Source organism: Palaemon carinicauda, chromosome 42, assembly GCF_036898095.1.
Source record: "Palaemon carinicauda isolate YSFRI2023 chromosome 42, ASM3689809v2, whole genome shotgun sequence".
Taxonomy (NCBI): Eukaryota; Metazoa; Arthropoda; class Malacostraca; order Decapoda; family Palaemonidae; genus Palaemon; species Palaemon carinicauda.
Genome location: NC_090766.1, coordinates 6,944,324 through 6,957,842, shown reverse-complemented (window position 1 = coordinate 6,957,842; position 13,519 = coordinate 6,944,324). Strand labels below are relative to the sequence as shown.

The following is a 13,519-nucleotide window of genomic DNA, read 5'->3' as shown; positions in this document are numbered from 1 at the left end:
CTCCGAAGTGGGACTAGCCGCGGTCTCCTTCTTCCATCCCAGAGAGCTCCTCTCGGGGTGGATCACAGGCATGGCTAGAGTGACTAGTGGTTCCTGTAGGCCTGTAAGTCATTGAAGAGGACTTTGGGAGACTTTTTGAGTCATTTGATTCCTTCCAAGGAAGGAGGTAGGACTCAAGCATCGAAGCATCCTACTCACTATCTTGTGTTTTATCCATCTCCGACCATGAATATTGGGGGTAAACCACCCATTCATAAGTTTTCCTATCACCCTTATAACAACAATTGTGGGGGATACAAACAGGAAACCGGGGTTTCAGGTGGGGAAACGAAAAAAAATAGCGATATGTAGCAATAATAATGGTCAGATAATCAGTTGGAAAAATATATGGTTCATGTAAGTGAAATTAAATTTTCATAATTATCTATAATTCATATACCGTCTTTCAGATGGTTTTTGCTTCATTAGCAAATAAACATTACCTCACTACCCCTTTGTTCTGGCAAGCGGTACATTAATGAGCTATGCATGTCAATCATGCGAGTTTTTATTCTAGGGATATAGTTTCTTTTCTGATGAACAACAATAGCTATACAGCATACTGAATGGACAGTGTTTTCACCAATTAATTACTGGAATAGATTAATTTAAACTTCTTCTGACTGGACTCATGCTAGAACTGAAGCAGATGTGGAAAAATGAAGGATCTTATAAAACCATATCCAGGAACTCATGCATAAATATTTGTAACCTCTTAATTGGTTAAAGAGCCACATAATAATTACATCATACAAAAACCACAACAGCTGGTAAATGCAAACAACACATGCGCAGTAATCCACCATCAGTCTCCCAGAAGTAAACAATTAACGGGTAGTTTGTAGCGCTACGGCCAAGCGTCCTAATTTGCTTATTATCGCTCCGACTGTTATCTTGTATAGAATAAAAAAGTTTGGAAATGGTCTACGGATCTTAAATATGTGCTTAAACGCACACTTTTATGTTTTTTGCCGAAAACCCTAAATTACCTGAAAATTTGTGGCTCGAGTTCTTACTCCGGCCACGAATTTTCTCGCTCCCGTAGTAGGTAAGGGGGGGGGGGGGTCCGGGAGGGCGAAGCCCCCCTGGGTAAGGATACGGCTTTTAGCATAGGTTAGGTGGGTTTTTTAAGTTAGCTTTTCCCGCCAAAATCGTTTTTAGAACGACGGCCACAGTTCAGAATATTCCAGTTTTCTACGAACTCGATTTTAGAATGACGGCCACAGTCCACCCCACTTTATAATATTCCCATTTTCTATGAATGAAAACGGATCTGGCCGTCACCCTACAAAGGCTCCCAATTAACTTTCACAGTGATATAGTGTTCACATTTTAATCGATCAATACATGTTATTATGCACCAGCGCACATAAGTCAACACACAGAAAATAGCCAGCACTCGGCCATTTCTTATAGCGAATTCCAGTTTCACTAAAAATTAATATACATCAAAATAATATTCCTAGGAAAGAAAATAAGGAGCTTCTGGTATATTTATAAGTACTTTGAACAATTCTGATAAAAATCCTTTGGGGTATTCTGTATTTTGCAAATTATGTGCATTAACATTCTAGAAGTTAACTGAAAAACTAAAAAATTCCTTTTCCAAAAGGAAAAAAACAAGGCATTACCTAACCTAACCTAGGAGCCGTATTTTGAGAGACTTAGTTACTGAAGGCGCCTGCTTTAGACCACCGAATACTTGGCTTACCTTACGACTAAGTCGCATAACAATTTTTGCTTTCCAGAGGGCTTCTCTCCTGACACTGAGTTTTCAGAAGCATTTCCAAGTTTCATCTATCAAAAAAAAACTTGAAAAATATGTATTTCTGACAATTAATGTCATCAAAATATTGTAATGCAGAAAAGTAAAACCAGAAAACTATCAAAGGATTTAAAGGTAGTGAGCTTGCAAACTGATGTTGGGCTATATTATTAAGAGGGTAAAAAGTAAATAACTTACATATGAGAAAACAGAGCATTTCTAAGGAAAGGTTTAACGACATAACCGGGGTGTATGTATGATAATGGCCACCTGTATGTATTATTATATTCAACTTAGAATACGGCAGTGTAAGGGGGTCGTAGGGGGCATCAGCCCCCCTGTTAGGTAAGTAGGTAAGGACACGGCTTGTAGGTTATATTAGGGGGGGGGGAAGTTTAGGTTAGTTGATGTCCATTTTCAATGAATGCATGAGGAACTGGCCACTGACATACAAAGGCTCCAAAAGCAGGATTTAACCACAAGCTAGGCTATACAGGATATATATGAACCATATACACTTTAAATATTTACGTAAGAGAGATTTAACCAGAAGCTAGCCTATCTTATTAACCACTTTCTAACTCAGGATGTAACGCTTTTGGGTAATCTAAACTAACCTTCCTAGAGGCTACTAGAACAACGAAATTTACCCTAGGATAAGCTAATCTACTATAATAAGTTAAAAAAAAGACTTTAAACTGCTTTACAATTCCATTTTAAGGAATAGGAAGTTTCAAAAATAGTTAATAAACTGTCTTTGAAAAAAAAACGAACTACACATTGCATTGGGGTATGCGATTTACCAACTATGTTTTATGAGTACAATACCATTCTAAGCACTTAAATATCAACACCACGAGAATATACAATAAATGGAGAACAATTCCTAGGTTCTGTAAAATTACTTAAGGCTTTTTTTATCCAGCTACACACGAAAATACAATCACCGCTCACCTAGTGTTCTCGTATGTTGTTGTTGTAACAGGCGACGAATCAGCCCAGAATCGATCAGCTGTCATATGACAGTAGTGTATTCCTAAGACTAAATCTGATTGGTCCAGGTATCACGCTCTGGCCAATCAGCTCCTTGTTTACAAACTATGTCCGGCTAGCTGTGCTAGATGCGAAGGGAAACACCTAAACCTCGTGATATTTTTGAACATTTTCAAAAGTAAACCACTCCTGTATTCCTTCAAAAGTAAACCACTCCTGCCTTCCTTCAAAAGTAAACCACTCCCTCTGCATCCCTTCAAAAGTAAACCACTCCTTCTGCATTTCATCAAAAGTAAACAACTCCTGCATTCCTTCAAAAGTAAACCACTCCTGCATTCCTTCAAAAGTGAACCACTCCTGCATTCCTTCAAAAGTAAACCACTCCTGCATTCCTTCAAAAGTAAACCACTCCTGCATTCCTTCAAGAGTAAACCACTCCTTCTTTATTCTAATCATATGATAAACACAAAATTATGCGACTGTATCAAATTTTATGATAGGTCTCAGGAATTTTCCTAAGCTATATTCTCTATTTACTTATATATATCAAATCTACTACGGTTCCTTCGTAAGTACGGAGGCGTGATAAATTTCACAATATCAGTGTTTATCACATGACAATTATTTAGACGAGTGGTGCGTACAAATTTGATAAAAATACAATTGAAATTGTATTTCCAATAGCCTACTTATAAAATGTGATTTCTTAGAAAATGCACATCTAAGCAATGACAATATTTCTCTCTCTCTCTCTCTCTCTCTCTCTCTCTCTCTCTCTCTCTCTCTCTCTCTCTCTCTCTCTCTCTCTCTCTCTCTCTCTCTCTCTCTCATATATATATATATATATATATATATATATATATATATATATATATATATATATATATATATATAGATAGATAGATAGATAGATAGATAGATATATAGATAGATGTATGTATATATATATATATATATATATATATATATATATATATATATATATATATAATATATATATATATATATATATATATATATATATATATATATATATATATATATATAATATATATATATATATATATATATATATATATCCTCAGCCATAACTAGTCCACTACAGAAAAAAAGACAGTTAATTGCCAGCAAATTTTCTTAGTTCGTCAAGCCATCGTCTTCTCTTCCTTCCCCTGTTTCTTTTTAAATCTCCAGGGACCCATTCTGTTATTCTTAATGTTCATCTATTACCTACCAGTCTCATTATATGTAATGTCCATGTCCATTTCTCTTCCTTACATGTTGTTAGACTATCCTCTACTTCAGTTTGCTCTCGTAACAATGTTGCTCTTTTTCTGTTGCTTAATGTTACAGTTTTCAATTTTCAGTTTTACGAGTTTATTTCTCGCCCTCCATCAGACACTAAAGGTCTGTTCAGGCGGGCCTTGGTGTATGAAAATAATTTCTTTCCAGTTAATATTTTACTCTGTATCATTATCAGTTATTTCGCTAGCATTTGTATTCAGGCTTAATAGTTTTCAGGTCACTATTATAACACTTTCTAAAAAGATAAGTCTTCAGGTTTTTTTTGAAAGCTGCCACATTTTTGCTATTCTTGACATCGAGTGGAAGGTCGTTGAAGAGTCTCGGTGCAGCATAACTGAACGTTCTTCCTCCTATTGCATGATTCACACTAATTTTGAATAGTCTATGTGGGTCATCAGCATGTCTAACTCTTGCAGCGGCGCTGGTAGCTTCAGGGTAGGGGACCAAGCAATCACGAAGATATTTAGGCTTATCACTTGTAAGTGCTTTGTGAGTCAACAAGCAAATCTTACTCTAATTATTATTCGTTCCATAGCCCTTTGAGTTGTAATTAGCTTATGTTCTGAGGCTTTAGTAAGTCTCCACGTTTCTGATGCACAAGTTAATACTGGTAAGACTATCTGATTAAATTCTTTTCCTTTTAGAGAAAGGGACATTTTCATAACCTAATTTTATCTACCTTACTTACATGTTTACTTGTTTTGGGTTTAAATCCAACCCTCCACTGAAGTCGAGTGAACTACTTCTCGGGCGGGTCCATAATAATCATCTAACGAAACATTTTCATTATAACTTATACAATTCTTTGATTGTAGCATCTTCCAAATCATATGATCTTGTGAAAAGTAATGTCTTTAGTTTCTTCTTAAATTCAATTGCTCCCTTTAGGTCCTTCATTTCAGTTGGTAGTTTATTATGATGTCTAGGCGCACAGTAGCTAAAAGCCCTTTCACCAAATTTACTATTTGTTCTTGGTTCAGATAGCCTATGTTTGTCACTCATGTGTCTTATGTTAACATTTGTTTCTAGTTCTAGTTTATTCAGGCATTCTTTTAGATATTTTGGTTCAGTATCTTAAACGTTAGTAACAGTAGCTTGTATTCAATTCTCGCTTTTACCGGCAGCCAGTGTAATTTAATTAGTGCAGGGGTAACTCTTTCCCTATTGTGTAGTCCTTTTATTAATCTAGCGGCTCTGTTTTGTACTTTCTGAATTTTCTTCAGCTGATAATTTGGTAAGCCATATAACAGTGAGTTGCAGTAATCAATTCTTGAAAATATGTGGTGATTAATGAGTATGGCCAAAGATTTTTCATCTACCGGAAGTTCTCCATACCATTATTATCCTAATTTCAGTCTCAAAAGTCTATATGTCCGTTAACAATTTCTAGAGGTTCATCTCTAACTTTTATTTGCTGTCTCTCTGCATTTTTATTGAACATTATCTTAGTTTTACTCATATTCCTTTTCAGTTCTACATTTATGCTTTCTCTATTCAAATCTCTTATCATCTCTTACAATTCTCCCCATGATTCACTAAGCAGAACTGTCATCTGCAAATCTTAAGTTGTTAAGGTATTACCCATTAATATTAATTCCTACACACACACACACACACACACACACACACACACACACACACACACACACACACACACACACACACACATATATATATATATATATATATATATATATATATATATATATATATATATATTAGAAGTAGGCCCATCTATACTTCCTATTCTGATTGAGAATCCAACTCACGAATTATGGTTGCAACAAAGGCAGTCATTTAGCGCTAAGCTTAAAGTATTGTAATGAGGCCTCGAAGTTATCATGCCACATAATCCATTTGTCCATGGTGAATATAGGCCGAATAAATTGTGGAATACCAAACACAGTTGGCTTTATTCAGCTTAAGTTGGGGGCAAAGTGTTGGCCAAGCCGGTACAGTGTTTGAGTCTCAATGTTGCCAAGCCGGTACAGTGTTTGAGTCTCAATGTTGCCAAGCCGGTACAGTGTTTGAGTCTCAATGTTGCCAAGCCGGTACAGTGTTTGAGTCTTAATGTTGCCAAGCCGGTACAGTGTTTGAGTCTCAATGTTGCCAAGCCGGTACAGTGTTTGAGTCTCAATGTTGCCAAGCCGGTACAGTGTTTGAGTCTCAATGTTGCCAAGCCGGTACAATGTTGCCAAGCAAGCATACAAACACCAGCGCTCACAGTTACCAATTCACACCACAAAAGAGAAAATGCCAGTAGAGTTTTTATGTTTACTGCATTTATTGCTGAATGTGTAAATTAAGATTAGATCTGATAGAAAATCCCTCCTTTTCATCCGGAACCCTCAAAAATATTGTACTGATTTGAAAGGAGCCAAAAACATAGGGGATATTTAGTTTTGTCCAAACTACTGTGAAAAAAATGCAATACAGAATATTCAGTAAGTATGATAACGAACAGGCGAGGGATCTGTTCTTTTTCTTGTTACTTACTTGTTTTGGGTTTAAATCCAACCCTCCACTGAAGTCGAGTGAACTACTTCTCGGGCGGGTCCATATTAATCATCTAACGAAACATTTTCACTATAACTTATACAATTCTTTGATTGTAGCATCTTCCAAATCATATGATCTTGTGAAAAGTAATGTCTTTAATTTCTTCTTAAATTCAATTGCTCCCTTTAGGTCCTTCATTTCAGTTGGCAGTTTATTATAATGTCTAGGCGCACAGTAGCTAAAGGCCCTTTCACCAAATTTACTGTCGGGAATTTCGACCCGATCAATCGAAATTCCCGCCATTTGACTTCACCTACGACTACGTCAAATTGGAGGGAGAGGAGAAACTCGCGGGCGAATGAATGTAGTTCCAGACGTGAACGTTTAGAGCCAAAAAAGGAAACCACCTGGTAGGAAGGCACTGAGACTAATAAAATCAATTGCTGGTAATTTAAGATTAGGAAAAATAAAGTCATTCTGTTGTAACATGATAAAAAATCCAATCTAGAAATTTAGGTTCAGGACAAATTGCGCCAAAAAGGTGACGTCGGAGGTTGCAAGGATAGCTCGTCCTCTTTGATCCAACGTCCCCAACCGAAGTAAGTCCCCTCTAATTGTTATCTCTCCTCTCTACCTTGTTACCAGGTTGGTTGTAGTAGAAGTTTGTGTGCAAGACGTTTAGTTTTTATATCGCAGTTTAGTGTAGAGATCCTTGTGATTGGGGATCTGAATCCTGAGTTAAATAAGAATAGGGATATTTGGTGTGTGATTCGTTGTGTATTGAATTCGAATTGGCACTATTTTCAGTTTGTTAATGAGTCCGGTGTGGACTTTGTGCTTGAAGAGCACATGCTACATTACCTAGGGTCAGTCTTGTTTTTCAGTAAGTCTTGTGAATGCTTAAGAATGTTGTTTGTCTTTATCAGAGTTTATTTTTGTAATAAAATTGTAAATTTTATCGCCGTATTTTAGTTAGCTCCTGGAAAGTTTTGGGAATCTTGCCTCTTCAAGGCCTTGCGATCCGCCCAGTACATCGGGCAGATTTAATGAACTGGTGAAAATCACAACATTTGGTCCTTCGAACCGGATCGCAAGCGCTTCCCAGAGCCGGACAGGACTAATTTAAAATATGAGCTTTTGAGAGAGAGAGAGAGAGACGAACAATTAAGGTCCTCTACGTCCCGATGTGCGATCACCCACGTGGGTCAGTTCTTTGAGTCCCTTCTTAACGTTAAATTATCCTTTTTTCCTTGCCTTGTCCAACCCCCCCAAACGTAAAGTAAAGTAATTAAGATGGCTGTGTCCACGATCGTGCATATCGAGGCGTCGATGGGCCTACTGGAGGATTTGCTAAGCGAAACGCAAAGGGCGCTGATAAAGAGTTACTCCGAGTCCGTTTACCAGAATTTGGTAACGGAGTTGCAGGCAGAGGTCCGACAGCTTAAAGAGCTATACAAGAGCCAGCGCGTTAAGCTAGAAACTAGTTTCGAAGCCCGAATTAGGCATATGTTAGGTGAAGCGACACGCGCTTCCACTCTATTGTACAATAGAATAGATAAAGTGAAAGGCCCTTCAACGGGGAATGTTGCCCTCCCCAGGTTGAAGCCGCTGCCTCTCCCCACGTTTGAAGGGGAAGTGCAAGAGTACGCATCGTACCGTGAACTATTCACGATCCACGTGGATCGAAGAGCTGATTTAGACGAAGTGTCTAAATTCACGTATTTATTGGGGACGTTGGGCAAAGAGCCACTTAGGATTATCAAATCTCTGAGTGTAACCGCCGCGAACTATAGTGTAGCATTAGATTTATTAGATAAGCAGTATGGCAACGTGCACCAAACACTCGTGATTCTGCACCGCAAGTTAGCAAACATCTTTGTGCTGTCACTAAACCCAGTAGAATTAAAAAGGTTCCGTTTTGAGTTAACCATCATTATTGAGCAAATCAAAAGACTTAGTACCAATGACTTAGGCCAGGGCATGGTCATGAGCCTCATTAATCAAAAATTGTCAGAGGGAAAACTATACCGCAAGGTGGTAGAGCATTTGAGGAAATGCGACTATACGTTGGACGAGTTTTTTGAGGCAATAGATTTCATAGTAAGAATGTTAGAAGACGATGCATTGCAGAGAGGCGACAGTCTTGAGAGTGACAAAAGACCAGACAGTAGTGTAAGACCGAAAACCCATCCCATCCACCATAATTCCTGCCCATTTTGTAGCGAACGGCATCCGCCTCACGGATGTCGCCAAGTGACAGACGTAGCTGCTAGACGTCGCATTTTACTAAAAAGGGGTCTTTGTTTCAATTGCACGAAATCAGGCCATCGTAGCGATACATGTCCCGTATCAAATTCCTGTAGAAACTGTAATGCTAAGCACCACACTGCGATTTGCGACGCGGGTAGACCGCAATCAATCCCTAGTCATAGTAATAGTCAATCAACAACGTCCCGCCCCGTAGTAAATGCGACGCCTGCACAGAACCAAAATGCCCCCCGTCCGTCTAAGGTTAAAGTAGAATCTAAGCCGTGCACGAGCGCAAAGATCGCGCAGAGGTCTGATGTGGACCTCCCATGCACTATCTTGCCAACAGCCATGGCAGGTATTCAACAAAGGCAAGGTAGTAAGCGAGTCCGCCTATTTCTCGACTCAGGAAGCCAGAGGAGCTTCATCTCTGCAAAAATTGCCCGTCAATTAGGCCTACCGGTGGTAGGAAGAGTATCCTTGAATATAGCTCCGTTTGGTTCCGAGGAAATAAGCGGCCAATACGATGTAGTAAGTTGCAGGGTTGAAATGGGGAAAAGAATCGTGCGTATGAAGTTGGTGGCACACGAACACGTGGACGTCCCGATACATAACGTGGGTTATGTAAAGGTCAGACAGCATCTGTTGACCAAGGGAGTCACGTTAGCCGATCCAGCAAACCAATCAGATACCATGAAGAACGTTCACATATTAGTTGGGGCTGATTATTTTAGCTATTTTGTCATAGGTGTAGAAAAAGTAGATGGGATAAATCTTTTCTTAACGCATAATGGTATGTCCCCGTACGGGAAGGTGCCACAGTGGCTGTTCCAAGGGGAAAAGGTCGAACAAGTAAGAACGTTGAGAGTGTGCAGAATCACGGACGAGCCATATCTGTATGATGTAGATGAGTGGTGGCGATTAGACCGTGTTGGTATCGCCCCATCTGAGCAATACACTGTTCGCGAGGCCGAGGCCGTGCGAAAGGTATCGCAAAGCGTTGTAAGAAAACCTGAGGGATATCAGGTTAGCCTACCATTCGGATCGGATGCTAGGCCAGAAACAAATTATCGTAACGCTATGGCGCAGTTGGAGTCGTTGCAGACAAAATTCAGAAAGGATAGGGAATATCTTGAACAATATCAGGGAGTGATAGATAAGTATCTCGAAGCAGGTTTTATATCAGAAGTGAAAAATCCCGTAGTGGAAGGTTATTACATGCCACACTTTGGTGTTAAGAAAGACAGCCGTACCACCCCCCTTAGAATCGTGTTCAATGCCTCTGCCAAGTCACAAGGTTGCAAGTCCTTGAATGAATGTCTTTTACCTGGGCCCAATTTGGTAGAAGTAGCATATAGTTTAATTATAAGGTTTAGGTTGAATCGATATGCCATGTTAGCCGACATAAGTAAAGCATTCCATCGTGTTTTGTTAGATCCTCGTGATGCCAAATACACACGATTTCTGTGGCGCAAGGCAGCTGGTCGAGCGCTTACCTTCGCCTTTAGAGTCGTGGTGTTCGGCATCACAGCTAGTCCATTTTTGCTACAGCAAATATTAAACTGTCATTTTAAAGAGGAAGGGCGCCCAGATTTAGTAAAATCTTTTTATGTCGATAATTATCTGGCCACGTTTGAAGATATAGAACATATGAGGCAAGAGCATGAGTCTGTTCATAACATCTTAAAAAGGGCGGGTATGCCCTTAGAAGGGTGGGCCAGTAATCACTTGGCCTTCGATAGCGAGAAACAGTGGAGTGAGCCTGTGAGTGTGAACGTGCTCGGGCTGCGATGGGCCCGGGACGTGGACAGATTGTGTGTGAAAGAAAGCAAAGGGATCTGTGAGTTGGGGGAGGGATGGGTGCCCACGAAGCGTAGGGTACTTTCCCTATTAGTCTCCATATATGATCCGATAGGTTTGATAAGCCCATTATTTGTAAGGGGAAAGCTTTTCCTTCAACAACTATGGGAGGATAATGTAGGTTGGGATGATGTTTTAGGAAAAGAGAGGGCTAAAGAGGCAAGTGAATTGTTGAATGATTTGAAAGCGGTGAGCGACATCACCTTTCAAAGATCAATAGGAAAAAGAGGCTTACAACTTCATGTGTTCACTGATGCCAGCAGTAAGGCATATGGAGCAGTAGCATATACTAGGGACGAATGCAATCGGGTAAGTCTGGTAACGAGTAAAACCCGGATCACTCCGAAAGGGATGAGCAAGCTGACGATCCCTAAGCTAGAGTTGCTGGCCTTATTGTTAGGCAGCAGACTAGCAAGAACGCTCAAGGATCTGATCGAGCCACGGGAAATAGTAATGTGGACCGACAGTAAGGTAACGTTGGCGTGGGTAGCATCGCCCGATGCTAGGTCTAATAAAAATGTGTTTGTTTCTAACAGAGTGGCGGAAATTAATTTTATTCAGCAGGTTTGTAGTTTCAGTCTGAACCATGTCCCTAGTCAGCAGAACCCTGCCGATATCCTATCCCGAGGCGCAACGGCTCAACAATTGCAAGCTAACCCCCTGTGGAGGAACGGTCCAGAATTTCTCAGGACCACGGGAAGGCCTGTTCCTTGCGAGGAGGAAGATTTACTACATCAAACTCACGTAGTAGCGGCGGTGCAGGAGTTGAGGGAGGAGATGTGTCCTACCCCCCCAGGCGAGATTTGGGACGTCCTGAAGAGGGAAGTAGGGTTCCAATTCTTGTTACGAGTAGCCAGACTAGTTTTAAAGTTTGCTAAGATAGAACGGCATCCGTTCAGTATTGTTGTAAAATTAGAGCAAAAACATTATTTGCCTACTGTTTATGCCTACTTAGAGGGCGGAGTCAGACCCCCTCGTGAAGTTGCTAATTTTGCTAGACAATTGAATTTAGTTTTGGTAGATAATCTCATCTGCACCAGGGGACGAGTGTCCCATGTAGGAGAAACTGATCATTTAATTCTCTTGCCAGCCAAAGGGCATTTGGTTAGGATGTATCTAAATTATTTACATCAGTTACATTTGCATTGTGGGGTGAATACTCTAATAGGTATCTTTCGACAGAAATGTTGGGTGGCGGGTCTACGTTCCATTGCGAAGCGAACCGTGCGGCAATGCCCTGAATGCAAGCTGGCCTTCCAGCCTCTAACGAGACAGCCACCACCACCCCCCCTGCCAAAGGAAAGGATCACCCTCACAAAACCGTTCACGGCGGTCGGAGTGGACCACACAGCAGCAATACACACGGAAACACGGCCAGGGTATATACTTATCGTAACTTGCATGGCCAGCAGAGCCGTGTACCTTGACTTCTGTCCCTCTTTGGAAGCAGAAGAATTCGTGTTGGCACTTAGACGGTTTAGCGCCACCCACGGTGCCCCACAGCTCATCATGTCCGATAACCATCAAACCTTCAAGGCTGCCAGCCACCTCCTGCAGGGACTTTATGAAGAGGATGAAGTCCAGCAGTTCCTGAGGAAAACTGGCATAGAGTGGCGGTTTCAGACACCCCGTGCACCTTGGAAGGGTGGGTTCTTCGAGCGTTTGATAGGAGTAACGAAACGGACCCTCCAGATAGCCCTCGGAAAGAAGTACCTGCCGGACGCCCACGTGCTAACCCTCGTGAAAGAAGCAGAAGCAGTGGTGAATAATCGACCGCTCATGTACAGCGGTGACGAGCGCGAGGATGAAGTCCTCACCCCCTCCCATTTGATAAGAGGACACCAAGTCCACCTCATGGCCCCGATCTTACCGGACGACCATCTCAACGCAACCTTCACCTCTCGGAAGCTACGTGATCGTTACGTAAGATTGACAGATTCGCTCAAAGCCTTTACGGAACGCTGGAGAAAGGAATACTTGAGTGCCTTGAGGGCCCGGCACGACAGTCGGCCCGGGGAACCCTCCAAGCTGCACCCCGGAGACATCGTGCTAGTGAAGCAGGACAATAAGAAGAGAGCGACTTGGCCACTGGGACGTGTCGTGGAGACGTATCCTGACGACAACGGAGTCGTACGCTCGGCGAAAGTGTTGTTTGAGGGTGTCGAATCGCTGCGAGCTGTCAGCCACCTGGTTCCCCTAGAAATAGCCCCCTCTGAGGATGACCATGAAGGAGACGACGGCGATGACGGAGAAGAGGGTGCGTACAGTTCGACAGCCGGAATGCCAGGGATAGCGGAGACGTCTGGGAACGACCAGGATATGGCAACAGCTACGACAACTCAACAACCAGCCACAGGAACGGACGACAACGACGAGGAAGGTGAGAACTATGCAGTTAGTGAAAGAAGTGAAAATGAAACAGAGCAGACGAACGCACAAAGACGTTCTGCACGCCCATTGAGAAGGGCTGCCGTGAAACAGCGAGAACTAATGGACTGTCTACTGAAAGGTGACGATATATAAAAAGTAGCTGCAAACTGTAAGTGAAAAGGGGGCGTGTTCTATCTGGAAGGTAGGGAGGGTGGAGTTTGTGAGGTGTGCGTGAATCTGCGGAGGTTGGAAGTGCTTAGGGGTGGAGTACGGGGACGGGATGGTCTCTCGTGCGTACAGACCGAGCGTTGCACAGAACCAGCCCCTCCCTCTTGTACTCCATTAAGTAACAGCCTGCATGTAGCAGCGCTATAGAAGTCTCGATTATTGTGAGTTGAGACAGACTGAATTTGAATTGTCATGTATGTATTTCTGCCATTT

At 41.5% G+C, this 13,519-nt stretch overlaps 1 protein-coding gene across 1 annotated transcript in view; it reads right to left on the bottom strand.

Moving 5' to 3' along the window:
* VhaAC39-1 (V-type proton ATPase subunit VhaAC39-1) overlaps nucleotides 1–2,915 on the bottom strand; it is a 56,407-nt gene extending 53,492 nt beyond the window's left edge. Inside the window, exon 1 of the mRNA XM_068365003.1 lies at nucleotides 2,759–2,915. The gene's annotated coding sequence lies outside the window, so the exon portion shown is untranslated. The remainder of the gene's footprint in view (nucleotides 1–2,758) is intronic.
* Between the last annotated feature and the right edge of the window lie 10,604 nt (nucleotides 2,916–13,519).